The sequence below is a fragment of the Heterocephalus glaber genome, unplaced genomic scaffold (assembly GCF_053883595.1).
Source record: "Heterocephalus glaber isolate CG9 unplaced genomic scaffold, H.glaber_assembly_v1.0 deba00000347, whole genome shotgun sequence".
NCBI classification, from domain to species: Eukaryota; Metazoa; Chordata; class Mammalia; order Rodentia; family Bathyergidae; genus Heterocephalus; species Heterocephalus glaber.
Window position 1 is genome coordinate 64273428 of NW_028258143.1, and position 17421 is coordinate 64290848.

At 35.9% G+C, this 17421-nt stretch overlaps 1 long non-coding RNA gene across 5 annotated transcripts in view; it reads right to left on the reverse strand.

The window, feature by feature from the left end:
- Positions 1–17421, reverse strand: part of LOC147829995 (uncharacterized) — a 109334-nt gene that overhangs the window by 28147 nt on the left and 63766 nt on the right. For 4 of the 5 annotated variants that reach the window (XR_015447468.1, XR_015447471.1, XR_015447465.1 and 1 more), the window contains 4 exons: positions 3572–3701; positions 2477–2538; positions 1738–2387; positions 964–1068 (listed from right to left, as the gene is read on the reverse strand). This is a non-coding gene — a long non-coding RNA (uncharacterized LOC147829995). The remainder of the gene's footprint in view (positions 1–963; positions 1069–1737; positions 2388–2476; positions 2539–3571; positions 3702–17421) is intronic. The other variant, XR_015447469.1, reaches the window with a different exon arrangement.

Consider the following 17421-nt stretch of genomic DNA (forward strand, 5'->3'; position numbering starts at 1 on the left):
GAGAAAGAAATAAAAAGTATAATAATTTAGTGCTGAAAATGTATCTAAAAGTGTACCTTGATTTAGTACAATTGTTTTACGTGTTTTATACTTTTGGGGACTGTTAGTCTGGTTTTCAATCTGTATATATGATATTTAACTTTATAAGGTCTTATAAATAAATCAATCTAATGCTGGAAAAATAAAAAAGGTGTGGAAGGAGGCAGGAAGTAGAAAGGAATTAAAATGTCTTATGTACATGTATCAGGTCCCTACAGTGAATGTAATCATATGAGTTATTTGTGGGAGCTTTTGTTATATGGTTTTTAGAGTTTCTTATATATTTTAGATATTAATCTCTTCTCAGACGGATAGCTAAGAATATTTTTTCCCTATTCTGTAGATTGTCTCCTTACTCTGATTCTTGTATCTTTTGCTATGAAGTAGCTTTTTTAAACTTTGATTTAAATCTTTTTGTCTATCTTTACTGTTATTATTTTTATCCATAATATCCTTGCCCAGCCTAATGTTGTAAAGCATTTCCCCCATATTTTCTTCTATGATTTTCATGGTTGCAGTTCTTGCAGTCAAGTCTTTAGTCTTTTGAGGTTTTTTTTTTATGTATATGATGTGTTAGGGTCTAATTTCATTTGTTGGTATGTGTCTATACAATTTTCCCAAAAGGGTTCATTAATGAGATTTTGTTTAATGAATTTGTTTGGTATCTCTCTCAAAACTTAACTGACTGGTTAAATTTTTAATTAAAATAATTTATTCAGAACCTAATTGAATAAACAATGTTGATTTTTCACTTGTTAACAATCATGTTTAAATTTATTATATATCTTCAAAAGTAATGCTAAAATAACTTACTGGAATGATTCCATCTTCAATTCATTTAAATATCTTCATATAATTGGATTTTTTTATTAATTTGGATTGAAGACTAGCACTAAATTGGGGATGAAAAAATAGTATACATACCAAAAGCCACTCAGAAACTTAGGAGCTGGGCCTCCTTAATGGGTCTGAGAAAGAGTTCCTCTCTCTGATATCAGAACTGTTACCAGGTCTACACAGAGGATGAATCTAGAGAATGAGAAAATGCTGTTGGAATTCTCCCAATGAATGAGGTGCCCAAAAGACAAATGAACAAATTTCAACACTCCCAAACAAAACAAAGGAAACGAAGTAAAGCAAATATACACATCCCATTCTTGAGTTAGATGTCTGACTACTTAGTAATCAAAATTACTTCACCGGACATTTTTACATTTGATCAAGAAAAGGAGATTTAAGAAGATGTGTAGGTTGGAGAGAAAGGACTTCAGTGGACCCAAATCTATTCCCAGAATATAAAAGGCTATGTCTCCTATGAATCAAATGGACAGAGCAGCTTGTAGCCAGGCATTAGCAATTTTGCTGTCATGGGTAAATATATAATTTATTGCCTGAAATATGATAGTTTTGAGAGCAAGATATATTCCTAATAATGATGACTTTAGACAACAGTCATAAACTTAGAGAACTAATTTAACTACTATGTACAGTTATCCTACAACTATCCCACCTGACCAAATGCTCACAATAACACATTTCCTATCCTCTGCTATCTCTTGATAAAGCTTTAGAGCGAGGCTTCTCTCCTCCTACCGGCTCTTCAGTTTCTCTTGCTTCTCACGGCTTGAATTTGTACTAAAAAGCTAAATACACCATTTTTTATTAACTATTTTGAGAATTGGCCAATAAACTGGGTACCTCTCTCAACAGATCTCAGCAACCATTTCCCCTTGTTTTCCTTGATCTTCCAGCCCCAACTCCAGATATAGCTGAAGGAGAAAAGGAGTACAAGAAAGTCCACACCAATTTGAATTCTTCTCAAATTCTGGACTGTGGCTAGAGGGTGAGTGAGGGAGATATGGATAGAATGGGTAATGATGTTCTAAGATACACAGGCAACTAAAGTTTAAAATTAAACTGAGCTGAACTAGAATTTACATCTTTTCTAAACAAAAGTAGAGATTTTAGTCTACACAAGGTATTCCTAAGGCATTTGAAATAATTTAATTTTGGTTGAATGTTATATTTAGAAATCATTATTTCTCGGATACACTACACTGAATTAAGATTGCTTTGTATTGTATTAACTTGCTATGTCAACTAAAATGCCTTAAGTAATAAGTGAAAGAAAAACCTGGCTTACAGTGGCTTAAGAAGTGGTATTATTCTATGTAGCAAGAGGTCTGCAGTAAAACAGCTGCAATATTAGATCAGAGGCTCAATGATATAATTCAGGAGAGAGGTCTTCCTTTCTTTTTGCTTTGTCATCTACAGTGTAGGATCCATATCTTCAATCATGGTCTTTAAATGGCATTGCTTTCACTATTTTTGTATCTAATTAGATGTTCCTGCAAGATTACACTTATATTATTATTGCTATTTTGACTACAGATTTAATGTTCTATTGCCCAAATTATTGCAAATAGCATGTGCTTACCACTTGCTTTTGCCTTCAGACACTCTCCATTTATCTTTTGTGAAATCAGAACTCTGGCTTGTCTGAAATATAAGCAATTAATTCTTACTTCACATTTTAATTTCTCTTAATTTACAATCAGATAAAGTCTAAGCTGCTTGCCATGTCAACCCCTCTTTGGAAACCTTACAAGTTCCAGTTTTTAATTCACTTCATATTATATACTGTTGTGTACAAACTTCGCTGTGCATTAATTTAATCACCCTGCTTAATATTTTTTTCGCTTTGAATACATGAATGCTACTATCCATGTCACTCATGCAATTTCTTCTGTATGTTTACATTCAGTTTAGATAGGATTAAGTGTTCTTTATGTGTTTTTTCATCATTGCATTTACTAGTAATTATTTGTTAATGATTAGTTGTGTAAATAAACATATATATAAATGGCTGTGGAGTTATTAAAGTGAATCACCATATTATATCTACTCAACAATCAACACATGGTTTAATACTGTCTCAATAAATGAATGTGTGAATGACAAAAATTTGGAATAATTGCATTTGTATTTGCAACCTAGTAGCTTTGTAGAGATAATTTATTTTACAAAAATAATTTGCAGATAATAGCTACAAAAATCATAAAAATACAAACGAATAAATTTAATCACATGTTTTCTTCTACTACCTTCTTTCCTTCTGCCAAAATAAGGAAGCTTCTGGAATATGACACGCTGCTGCCGTCACAGGTTGCTCCTTCGTAGCTGCCATTTTTGAACCAGTTCCTTTAGTCTGTCCTCCAAATACTGCAGGACTCCAAGGCTTACACTCTATGGACTCTCACTTCCCTAGATATTATTCCCTAGGTAGTCAGCCACATCCTGTCCAATCCCACTATGTCATCGTAATAATGGGGTGTGTCTATAAGTGACTTACCAAAATTTAAACTTTGTTCAGAACTCTGTGTTCTAGACTTCTACCTATTTGATATCTCAGTTTATATAACATTAGCCTTAAGACACTCAAAATAATGTCAGTTCCAAACTGAACTCAAAACTTTTCTTAGCAATTCGTCCTATCATAGAAAAAAAATAATAAGCACAAGCATCCACTGACCTGAAAGAGTCAAAAAATGTATACTTTGCCTGACTTCCATTTCCTCCTATAGAATATCAGTTAGGGGCCGGGGATTTAGCTCAGTGGTTCCAGCACCTGCCTCGCAAGCTCAAGGACCTGAGTTCGATCCCTGGTACCAAAAAAAAAAAAAAAAACTATCAGCTATATCTCCATGCCAGGTTAATCTCTCCATTTCAATTTGTGTTTAACCCCAGCCAAAGTTGCCATATCATGTTTCTGAACTAATACAAGAAGTCAACACTTTGTTTCCAATTTTATCCATGCTGAAACCCATCCTCTGTACAACAATACATTTTCTTTGAAAAGTAAATCAGGTAATCACCTTGCCTAGAGTATTTTCTAGCTTCTTAGTGAACACTGACTAAAAATCACAGCTTTTAGGGCCAATATTATTGTTTTGATGATCTATACATTTGAGCCCATGCCCTACCACGTTACTTCTCCACTTTCTTTTCAGAGGTCTTGAGAAAGTCAGCACTTTGCTCCAAATCTCTGAGATTTCCTGTTCAGCTAAAAAGTTAACCCTTTACAAAGGGATCTCCCTGGCTTCCCATGATTTAGCTCCCTCCAGCTACTTTGACACTTTAAATATCCTTTTCCTTCAACCCTCATATAGGTCTGCAATTGCCTTTTCAGTGTCACTGCATAATTCTGACTTGTCTCACTAGGACATCATTTCCTTGCCCTTAGGTCAGTCCATACCACATTCACCACTGAATGCCCAGAGCCTAGGAATGCCTGCTCCATCAAGAGGTCACATGCTCCCAACCTGTCTTTATCCACCCTCCCTTCATCTTTCCAACTTCTTGTAATTGGTATTCTGCATTTACATTGACTTCTATTTTGAAACTTTATGAGAGAACAACCATGGAGGTCTTTAGTCTTTCTGTGCCTAGTTTATTTCACTTACCACAGTGTTCCCTAATTTCTCCCATTTTGCTGGAAATCACAGGATTTCATTCTTTTCTGCCGAATAACCTTATATTACATGGACATAGTGTCAGGTAAAAGGCCGAAAACCAAGACCAGACCAGGCCACAACAAGCCTTTATTAGGGGAATAGATCTGCCGGGCTGTCTCTGAACAAAGGACAGACAAAAGCAATATGGCCAGGGCAGGTGGAGTCTTTTATAGAGACTGGGGTGGGGTTTGTAGGGGCTGAGGCGGGGTTGAATGAGGTAGTGACTAGGGAATGGAGGAGCCGGTGATGTCACTAGATGGTAGGAGGTGAGCAAGTATTAGGTTACTCTCTAGGTGGGAACAGGGGCATGCTGGGAAGAAGGGTTTGTTCTTTGGTGGGGAGCAACCATCTTGGTGTGACGTCACACAGGGGAGGGGGCAAGGCATGATAGGAAGAGGGCAGCTACTATACATAATAGCTGCTGAGGTAGTGGGAGACCTATCACATAGTATATTTTCCTTATTACACTTAGCATAAGTATAATTCCAAATAACCTATTACATATTTTGGGAAGACCTAGAAGACAGCAGTGCGAAAGCTCCAAAAATAAAGAAATTATGGGGGAAATGCTAATTACCCTGATTTGATCAATGAGTGTTGCATGTCAGTGTTGAAATATCACAATGAACCCCATTAAAATGTATAGTTAATCTACATTAATCAAAATAAAATAAATGCTGTAGCAAAATAACCTTTGAAATGGAATTATAATATTTAAAATACAAATGATGTTGAAAAATTTGCTTTTCATTTCTTCAGATCAATTGACATATTTGTAAACTAGTAGTTTACATTTCATTTGCTGACTTGACATGATTTGTTGTGAGAATCTGATAAACTATGTGAAAGATAGTACTCTGCAAACATTAAAGTGCTAGTCAAATGCAAGTTTTTCTGGATATGAATGTTAAAACTAAAAAAAAAACACAAAAAACAATCACTATAAGTTATATAATTTGATATATAGTTATATAATAGATATACATAATATGTATAGATATATAGTTATATAATATGTAATATATAGTTATATATAGATAGTTATATAATATATATAAAATTTGATCTTTTATAATAAAATCAATTCTGAAGCTTGGTTATCTAGAATTTTCAGGTTCAAAATTATAGAATAGAAAATAATATATACTCAATATTTTGAGTAACTGGGTTCTAAAAACACATTTTATAATGATAAAATTAATATGTTTATTGTCTGACCAGTAGAATAATTTAATGAATAAACCTTTAAAATGAGTATCTGTAAATTGCCAACTATCTGTGCAGCTATACATGGGTGTTAGGATTATTTTGCAGACTACACAAAAAGAGAAAGATTAGAAATCAACAGCCAGTTTTAAATAACTGAAACATGAAAAGAAAGTGATTTTAAAATTAGAGCATAAAACAACGTGAATATGAGTCAAATAACAAAAATTAAGTTTGTAAAATGCATCTGTTCCAGAGAGTATGCTGCAGTTGTTTATTTGGCTAATAAGCTAAAGCACTAAAAGCAATGAGACAAATTCAGAATACAAATTGCTCGTTCTACCCACAAAATATATGATGTTTCTGTGTGTGTGTATGTGTGTGTGTGTGTGTCTACATGTGCTTCCTCGCTGGCAATGATGCTTTTATAAGCCAAATAGAAAGAAAACATAGTTATAATAGTTTCTCCACTAAAGATATGTTTATGGGGAGTATTAATTGGATTCCATATGTTCATGCTTGCTCATTATGATTTTATTTAGTAATATTTTCTTTATCTCAGTTTTAGTTTCAATGTGTTCTTTGGGTCAGATTTATTTACCCTGTCAATTTTAATGATATCTTGATTTTTCTAATTATCTATTCAATGGATATCTATGGCTCCTTAAAATATAAAATTTAAGACATTTTCTTTTATCTGGCAATCACTAAACAAAATATGCATAGATGTTGATAATGTTTGAGATATTGAAAATAGAACATAATCATTTGTTAAAAATTATATTTGATATATGAATTCAACAACGTCACCTCAGAGAGAACACACTGAATCAGCCCGGTGCAGACAGGCCGGTCTGCCCATGCCCTGCCGAGGTCCTCAGTCACACAGAACACGCCGAATCAGCCCACTGCAGACAGCCAGGTCTGCCCGTGCACTACCGAGGTCCTGAGTCGCAGAAAACATGCCGAATCAGCCCGCTGCAGACAGGCAGGTCTGTGCACGCCCTACCGAGGTTCTGAGTCACTCAGAAGACGCCAAATCACCCTGCAGCAGACAAGCAGGTCTGTCCACGCCCTACCGAGGTCCTGAGTTGCAGAGAACATGCCAAATCAGCCCGCTGCAGACAGGCAGGTCTATGCATGCCCTACCGAGGTCCTGAATCGCACGGAAGACACCGAATCACCCCGCTGCAGACAGGCAGCCACCTGGTTCCACACTACAAAGACGCAGAGGACACCAGACCACCAGACCAAGGTACTGAGTTCTGCTGTTCCCGGCCCACAGGTAGGGGCTTCTGAGCCTTCGTCCCACTGCTCCTGGTCCAGAGGACGGGGCTTCCCGGTCACCATCCCTCCGCTGCTCCCAGCCCAGAGGAAAGGGCTTCTGGGCCACCTTCCGTCCCGCTCCTCCTGGCCCAGAGGAAGGGGCTTCCAGGCCACCATCCCTCCCACCACTCCCGGCCATTAAAAGCATCATACCACAGTGATATATGTGCGCCAATGTTCATAGCAGCGCAGTTTCCAATGGCTAAAACTTGGAAACAGCCCAAATGCCCATCAACTGGAGACTGGATAAAGAAAATGTGGGGTTTTTTTTATAAAATAGACTACTACTCAGCCGTAAAAAATGAGAAATTAGAGGCATTTATAGCTAAGTGGATGCACATTGAGGAGATACTCTTAAGTGAAATAAATAGGACACACATGTGTAAATACCGAATAGTTTTTCTGGTGTGAGAAACTGAAAGTGTGGAGAGCGAAAGGTTGAAATAACCTTGAGAGACCTCTGAGTCTCTTGAGAACATAATGAATCCTGGATATGCAGCTGGCACAAAAACAAGGATGGTTACTTGTAAGGAGAATGGTTAAATAGAAAGAGTTCAAATGTCCGCAGTGCAAGGGAACGTTATTCCCGGAGTTGTAAAGATACATTTGACCTTTTCCCTGGAAAATAATTAGTCGCCGAATTATGTACAGAGGAGGGGTTGGGGGTTGTGGAAAAGGTATATAAAGGGCAATAAAGTGGGAAGAGGGGTCTCTCCTCCACCTCTCTCTCCTTTTTCTTTTCCTCAGAGGTTGTGTTTTTCTTTCATCCTCTCCCCTCCTCTCAGGTACTGTTCGACTAGTGACGGCTGGCACTGTCATGAAAGTGTAAATAAGGACTAAATGTATAATAGGTAATGTGAAATAGGAAGAAAAAGGGCAAAGGGGAAGGAAGTGGGAGGGATAGGGGAAGGACAGAAGGGAATGGGATTAATATGAGAAAAATGGAAAAATAGGAAAAAAATCTTTGTAAATAGGGAGGAATGGAGAGGTTGAAGGGAGGGCTGGGCAAGGGTGAAAAATAAGAACCAAGAGAGAATATGTAAAGGTGCAAATTTCCAATGATGAATGTCATTATATTGTATACCTAAAATGTACCAATGATTAGAATGAATAATCGATAATGTAAAATAGGAAGAAAAGGTCCAAAGGGGTAGGGGTAGTGGGATGGGCAGGGGAAAGAAAAGAAAGGAAAGGCAAAATGATGAGAAATGGAAAAAATGGAAATAAAGTCTTTGTAAATAGGGAAGGGTGGAGGGCGTGAAGGGAGGGCTAGGAATGGGGAAAAAATAAGAACCAAGATGCATTATGTAAAGGTACAATTCCCAATGAGAAATGTTAATTGTGTTGTATACCTACAATGTACCAATAAAGGAATTTAATACAAAAAAAAAAAGAATGTCACCTCAAAAACTAAAAGTATTCTCAAATGTGCCTAAAATACAGAAATGTATCTAAATTGACAATAGGCTGTAATATTCAATCATTGTTGACAATGATTAAATAATTAATGTGTTTAAATGAAATACTGGAATATTCTTTTGTAATTAAATCTTAACATATATTTTAGCAAATTACAATATTTATCTACCAAATCTCAGAAGACAAAAGTTGATAAGATAAAAACTTTATTACCAATTCTAAAACCAAAGAGGATTAAAAACAAAATTAGTTCTTGATTAGACAGGAAAGTAAAATACTGATGTATAAGTAGTCACTTCCAAATAAACTAAATCATATTATTTCTCCACTATAGTGTTACCACAATCAATTACTATGATTAATTTTCAATTGGTATACAAATACTGCCTTTTTGAGACCACTCAACTTTAATCATTTTGTACTATCCTTCTATGTATTACTAGGTCCTTTATTGTAATATTTTCTTAGAAACTTTTATTTCATAAGTAATACAGTTCTGTGGTTTGATTTTCTTCTCACAATATCAGTCTATTTTTAGTTTCAGACTAATGCTGACTTCACAAAATCAGTTGGGAAGTTTTTAAAATTTATGTCTTCCATTTCATTTTGTTCTAATATATCAATGTATTCTTTCCAGGAATTTGCTTTGTTAATGAAGTTTTCATATGTTCTGTTATAAACTAATTCCCAGATAATTCTTTATCATTTGTCCATGGGATCTATAGAGAATTCTTACCTCTGTTTCTAATATTTGTAACATATTTTCCCCCTCTCTTTTTTTTTTTTTTTTGCTTAAATTCTTTTATTGGTACATTTTAGGTATACAATACATTTACATGTATCATTGTGTGCTTGTACCTATACACCATGTATCTTGGTTCTTATTTTTTCCCCATTACCTGTGCGCCCTTCACCCCTCCACTCTTCAATATTTACATACTTTGTTTCCACTTTTTTTTCTTTTCCCATAATTTTTCCTTTCCATTCTTTCTCCATCTCCTCCCACCACCCCTACCCCTTTGGACCTTTTCCTGTTTCAAAGTATCAATTGTTAGTTATTAATCCTTTAAGTCCTAATTACACTCTCAGTTTCTCACACTAGAGAAACTATTTGGTATTTACACATGTGTGTCCTACTTATTTCACTTAAGAGTATGGCCTCAATATGCATCCATTTAGCTATAAATGTCTCTAGTTTCTCATTCTTTTTTTTTTTTTTTTTTTTTTTTTTTGGTAACGGGGATCAAACTTGGGTCCTTATGGCTGAGTAGTACTCCATTTCATAAAAAAACCACATCTTCACATCTTCTTTATCCAGTTTCCAGTCGATGGGCATTTGGGCTGTTTCCAAGCTTTAGCTATTACAAACCGTGCCGCTATAAACATAGGTGCACATATATCGCTGTGGTATGATTCTTTTAATTTTGGGGGGAAGATTCCCAGTAGGGGAATAGCTGGGTCAAATGGGGCCTCTAGTCCTAGTTCTTTGAGGTATCGCCATACTGATTTCCACAGTGGTTGCACCAGTCTACATGCCCACCAACAATCGAGAAGGGTTCCTTTCTCTCCACACCCCTACCAGCATTTGTTATTGGTTGATTTATTGATAGCAGCCATTCTTTGTGGGGTGAGGTGGAATCTCAGTGTTGTTTTCATCTGCATCTCTCAAATGACCAGTGATGTTGAACATTTTTTCATATGTTTATTTGCTGTTTTCACTTCTTTGTCTGAGAAATGTCTGTTCATTTCGGATGCCCATTTTTGAATTGGGTCTTTGAATTTGGGAGGTCTGATTTCTTTCAGTTCTTTATATATTCTTGATAGTAGACCTTTTTCTGAGCTACAGCTGCTAAATATTTCTTCCCACATCGTAGGTTGTCTCTTAGCTCTGTTGGCAGTTTCTTTTGCAGTGCAGAGGCTTTTTAATAAGATGAGATCCCAGTTGGTGATTCTTTGTGCTAGCTCCCGTGCTACTGAAGATTTGTTCATAAAGTCATTTCCTATGCCAATGTCATCGAGAGTTCTACCTAACTTATCTTCCAGCAAGTTTAGTGTGTCTGACTTAATATTTAGATGTTTAATCCACTTCTATCTTAGTTTAGTGCATGGTGATAGGTGTGGGTCTATTTTTAATTTCTTACAGGTTGAAATCCAGTTTATCCACCACCATTTATTAAATAGGCTATCTTTCCTCCAATGAGGGTGGTTGGCTCCTTTGTCAAAGACAAGGTGACTGAGTATGTCTGGAGTTGTTTCTGCATCTTCTAATCTATTCCACTGATCTTCGGGGCTGTTTCTTTGTGAGTACCATGCTGTTTTTATCACAGTAGCTTTGTAGTATAGTTTTAAGTCGGGGATTTTGATGCCCCCAGCCATGTCCCTGTTGCTAAGAATTGCTTTTGCTATTCTAGATTTCTTCTGTTTCCAAATGAATTTTTGGATTGTTTTCTCTAGTTCTGTGAAGTATATTGTTGGAATTTCAATTGGCATTGCATTGAATCTATGTAGTAGTTTTGGAAGTATGGCCATTTTCACTATATTGGTTCTTCCTACCCAGGAACAAGGGATATCTTTCCATTTTCTTATATCCTTTTCAATCTCCTTCTTCTGAGTGCTGTAATTTTCAATGTAGGGGTCTTTTGCTTCCTTTGTTAGGTTGATTCCTAGATATTTCATTTTTTTAGATGCTATTGTAAAAGGAATTATTTAACGAATTTCTCTCTCAATGTGTCTACTATTTGCATATAAAAAGGCTATTGTTTTTTGAGTGTTAACCTTGTATCCAGCTACTCTACTGAATCTGTCAATTAGGCCTAGAAGACTTTTGACCGAGTTTTTTGGGTCTTCTATGTAAAGTATCATACCATCAGCAAATAATGACAGTTTCACTTCTTCCTTTCCTATTTTTATTCCTTTTATTTCTTTCTCTTGTCTAATTGCTATGGCTAATGTTTCCAGAACAATATTGAACAGGAGTGGTGATAGTGGGCATCCTTGTCTTGTTCCTGATTTTAGTGTGAAAGTTTTCAGTTTTTGACCATTTAGTATGATGTTGGCTGTTGATTTTTCATAAATAGCCTCAATCAGGTGGAGATAAAGACCTTCTATTCCAATTTTCTGTAGCGTTTTTATCATGAATGGGTGTTGGATTTTGTCAAATGCTTTTTCTGCATCTATTGAGATGATCATGTGGTTTTTGTCCTTGACTCTGTTAATATAGTGTATTACATTTATTGATTTATGGATGTTGAACCATCCTTGCATCCCTGGGATAAATCCTACTTGGTCAGGGTGTATGATCTTGTTGATGACCCTCTGTATTCTGTTTGCCAGTATCTTGTTGAGGATTTTTGCATCTATTTTCATTAGAGAGATTGGTCTGTAGTTCTCTTTTTGGGTTGGGTCTTTCCCTGGTTTTGGGATCAAAGTAACACTTGCTTCCAAGAATGAAGTGGGAAATCTTGCCTCCCTTTCAATTTCCTTGATGAGGTTAAAGAGTAATGGCCATAGTTCTTCTTCACATATCTTGTAGAATTCAGCTGTGAAGCCATCAGGACCTGGGCTTTTCTTTGTTGGTAAATTTTTTATTACATTTTCAATTTCACTCATTGTAATTGGGGTGTTTAGAATTTCTATATCTTCTTCATTTAACTTTGGTAATTCATATGTATCTAGGAATCTGTCCATTTCTTCTGTTTTCCATTTTATTAGAGTACAGGTACTCAAAGTAGGTATTGACTATTCTCTGGATTTCTGCTGGATTTGTTATGGCTTCGCCTTTTTCATTCTTATTTGCATGTAGTTGAGCCTTTTCTTTCCTTTTTTTGATAAGGTTGGCTAAAGGTCTATCAATTTTATTTATTCTTTCAAAAAACCAATTCTTTGATTCATTGATTTTTATTTTTTTGTATCATTCTCTTGTCTCCATTGCATCGATTTCTGCTCAGATCTTTATAATTTCCTTTCTTGTATGAGCTTTGGGTTTGTTATGCTCTTCTTTTTCCAGGAGCTTGAGGTTCTGCATTAAGTTATTTAATTGAGTTCTCTCTGTTGTCCTAATATGGGCATTCACTGCTATGAATTTCCCATGTAGAATGTCTTTCATTGTGTCCCACAGATTCCTGTTTGTTGTACTGGCATTTTCATTTGCTTGTAGAAACTGTCTAATTTCTTCTTTAATTTCCTCTGTGACCCATTGGTTGTTCAGGAGGGTGTTGTTCAATTTCCATGTGTTTGTGGGTGTTTTGTGGTTTCTTATGTTATTGATCTCCAATTGTATTGCACTATGGTCTGATAATATACAGGGGATAACTTCAATTCTTTTACATTTACTTAGATATGTCCTATGAGCTATCATGTGATCTATTTTGGAGAAGGACCCTTGTGCAGCTGAAAAGAATGTGTATTCTGATTTTGTGGGGTGGAACACGCTGTAAACATCTATTAAGTTCATTTGTTCAATAGCTTCATTTAGTTCTAGAATTTCATTGTTAATTTTTTTCTTAGTTGATCTGTCTATTTGTGATAGAGGGGTGTTGAGGTCCCCCACTACAATTGTATGGTGCTTATTTGGTTTTTCATGACCATTAATATTTGCTTTGTATAGTTGGGGGCATTTGTATTTGGTGCATATATCTTTAGGATTGTCATCTCTTCCTCTTGGATTGTTCCCTTCACAAGAATGTAGTGAACATCTTTGTCTCTCTTAATTAGTTTTGGTTTGAAATCTACTTTGTCTGCAAATAAGATTGCTATGCCTGCTTTTTTCTGGGTTCCTGTTGCGTGAAGAACTGTTTTCCATCCTTTTACTTTCAGTCTATGGATTTCCTTTTGAGTTAGGTGTGCTTCTTGTATACAGCATATTGCTGGGTTTTGTTTCTTAATCCATTCTGCCAGTCTATTTCTTTTGATTGGTGAATTGAGGCCATTAACATTGATAGTTATAATTGACAGATATTGACTCATCCTTCTCATGATGTTTTACTGTTGTTGGCTCTTTTCTTATTTTACCCCCTTTTACTTTAGTGTCTTACCTTGTGTGGTGCCTTCTCTCTGCTGGGTCTCATGGAGTTGTGACCTTCATTGTCATTTTCTAGGATATTGCATAAAATTGTTTGGAGTGCTGATTTGGTGTTCCTGAAATTTCTCAGGTGTTCTTTGTCATGGAAGTATCTAATTTCCCCATCGATTTTGAAAGATAATTTTGCCAGATACAACAGTCTAGGTTGGAAGTTTTTTTCTTTTAGGGCTTGAAATACTTCACTCCAGGCTCTCCTTGATTTGAGGGTTTGTGTTGAGAAATCTGCCATGATTCTGATGGGCTTTCCTTTGTAGGTGATTTGTTTCTTTTCTCTTAACTGCCTGTAGAATTTTGTTCTTCTGTTGGGTTTCTGGGATCTTGACTATTATATGTCTAGGTGTAGATTTTTTTTGGTCATGGCTGGATGGAGTTCTATATGCCTCACTTATCTATATGTCCAATTCTCTACCTCTGTCTGGGATGTTATTTACTGTTATTTCTGTGAACAGTTTTTTTTATGTCTGTTGTACTTTCTCCTGTTTTTTCATGGATTCCTATGAATCTTATGTTATCCTTCTTTGCATCATCTAGCAGCTAGTGGATTGATTTCTCATGGTCCCTTACTATCTTTAAGAAATCTCTATTTTCGTGGTCCTTAACTGCAAACCTGTCTTCTATGTCTGATATTCTGTCTTCAGATTCTCTTAGTCTGCTCTGCATGCTTTCAATGGAGTTTTTAATCTCCTGAGTATCTGTTTGAATCTGTTTCATGGATTCCATTTCTTTCTTATGTTGGGTGAACATGGTTTCCATTTCTTTCTCATGCTGGGCATTCATGGCTTCCAGCATGTTTCTGATCTCATCTATTTTCTTATCTGTTTCTGCTCTAGAGCTTCTAGTCAGGTCTTTCACTCTGCTTACCATGTCCATATTTATCTGGGAGATTATTTATGTTTTGAAATTTTCTAGAGCCTCATGCATCTGCTTTGCTACTTCCTGTGCTATCAGTTCAGGGTGTCCAAGTGGTTGCTTATCAGAGTTTTCCATCTCATTTCCCCCAGAATTTCCTTTTTGTGGCATGGAAGCCTGTATTTGTGCCTTGCTTAAGTGTCTTCTCATTTTTGTTTTTGGTACTGTCCTTGATTTAATTCCTGGGTTGATATTTCAAGATTGCTTAATGTAGGTATCTTTGTTACTTGTGTTTAAAACCCTTGTGGAATGATTGCTTTTCAGATGTGTTCTAGATATGGCTTGTGTTTGGGTTTTAAGACTCTAATGACTCTGAAGCTATTATATTTTTCTTATACCAGGAAGGAAAACTAATTAGATCAATCACAACATGTTAGCCCAAATGATATTGTCAGCAATACCATAGCATCAAATGCAGCTTAGAAAATGACAATTTGTGGTACTTATTAATCTATCACTTTTAACTATATGAGTTAAATTAAAACCAAGGACCAACCCAATGTAAGTTTATAATGAATAAACTCTTCAATATAGCATCTTTCCCCTTCGAGGTGTGGAGCTAAAAAGAGTTGGGGAGGGAGGGACAGGTAGAAAGAACAGGTAAGATTAGCAGTGAGGCCAGAAGACACAGAAAGATCACACAAACTCTAAGAATTTGTTAAAAGCAAGAGAAAATGTCAGAATGAAAGAACAAAAATGTGAATAGAACCACCTACCAGCAACAGGGAGGCTAGATACCAAATTTACTTTCCTTTAAACCTAATGATAAGAGAAGGAAAAGAGAAGAAAAGAACAGTAAGGGAGAAATCCGAATTCAGTGCAGAAAGGAACAAATGGGGAGATAAAGGGCAATGTGGGACAGTGAGAGAATGAGACAGAGAGAAAGAAAAGAGAAAAGAAAGAAAAGTAAAACTTTGAAGAGTAGAAAAAAGAGTAGAAAACCCTAAAAATTAAGAATTAAAAATAAGAAAAAAACCTTTTTTTCTTTTTTGCAAATAGCAATAGAAATTATGGACCTCCTTCAGGGTATGTCTCTGCTGTCACAGTAGGCAACATAGGAATCCCTGTGCATATACAAGTCAATGAGTCTCAGCAAGCCAGCAGCAGGCCAAGTACAGTGGTCTGATGTGCCTTTATTGTAGAGGTTCTCTTTTTTGCTGAGCTTCAGTTTTCTTCCAGGAGCCTGAGAAGCCCTCTTTCTGTTACTAACTTCTACTCTATCTTGTGGCGATCATGACAAGGGCCTTTATAATCTCCTGTGCCTCTGTAGTGTGGGACCAGGTAGCAGAAAAGTCAGAAGGTAGGTGGTGCACGGGGTGGGGGGGTGGGGGGGGTCTGAGCGTTGGAGCGGACCTCACCGTGCCATGGGCGTGGCCCGGGAGGGTGGCAGGAACCCCAAGCTGCTTGCCTGGTCTCACCTGGATGGTCGCCGCAGCTTTGAGGGCGTAGGGTGGGGGTGGGGCTGCAAGATGCCTCTTCCCCTCTCTTTTTTTGAATCAGTATGGCAACAAATCTGTCCAACTACTCAATTATTTCAAAAGATTAGCTATTAATTTTCTTAGTTTTCTTTGTGTTTTTCAATTTCATTTGTTTCTGTTATTTTATTATATATTTCTTAATTTGAATTGAACTTTGAACTTTGCCTGAGTTTTCGTTTCTTACATTTAAAAGATTTCCTTGGCTTTCTTTCCCTGCCTCCCTCTCTCCCTCCCTCCATTTCTTTCTCCCTCCCTTCCTTCCTTTCCTCCTCCTCTCCCTCCCTATCCTGACAATCTCATTGAGGCCTTTACACTGAGCTACATCCCCTCCCTAGCCCTTTTATTTTTTGCTATGTTTTTTAATTTGGAGACAATATCTCACTAAATTGCTAAACTGCCCAGGCAAGGCTCAAACATGGGATCCTCCTACCTCAGAATTTGGGAATTATAGGTGTGTATCACCATGCCTGGCTCACTGATTGTGTTTCTTTTAGTACTTATTTCTTTCTTCCTAATTTGAGTTTTACTTGGTCTTTGTTTTCTAGGTTCTTATATTGAAATCATAAGTTACTGCTCTTATATATTTACTGTTTTCTATCATAAACCTTTAAATCTATGAGGTCTCATTTATATTGACTTCAGCATAACTCATTTCAAAGTAAATTTTGTGTTCATTGTCTTCTTTGATATATGGTTTCCTTACAAGTGAGCAGTTTAATTTAGAGGTATAGACTTTTGACAACTGATTTTGTCATTGGTGTCTAATTTAAATGTATTATAATAAGAGACCACACTTTATACATTTTTCAATTTCTTTAAATATTATATTTCTTTCATGCCTTAGTGTTTCTTCTTTCTCTCTGTACTTTTTCTCTTTTTGGTGAATGAATTCATTTACTATTATGAATGATATAAATATTGGCTGTATTTAAATATCAATAAATGAGTTAATAATATCAGTTGTATATTTTATACATGTACTGATTTTTTGGCTTTTCAATTTTTCAAAGAGGGATAATGAGCTTCCTAACCTGTAATAATCATTTGTTCTTTTAGTTCCGTCAGTTTTTCTTTGCTTAATCTGAACCACTATTTTTAAGCGATGTATCTTTAGAATGATTATGTCTGTTTGAATAATTGTCATCTATTATTATAATTATTCTCCCTAATTTTTAATGTTTTCTTTTCTTATGTCTATTTTAATAATATGTTTACTCCAGCTTTTTTATGATTAGGATTAGTATGATGTTGTATTTTTGTCAATTTACTTATAAGCTATCATAGTTACTTATTTTTTTTGTCTTTGGTTTTTTTGGGGGGTTTTTTTTGGTACTGGGGATCAAACTCAGGTCCTGCACTTACGTCTTATTTTTTCAACCTGTCTCACAGTCACTACTTTTGCATGGAATCATTTAGAGTATTTTAAATGAATCTTTCGTTATGATTTGTT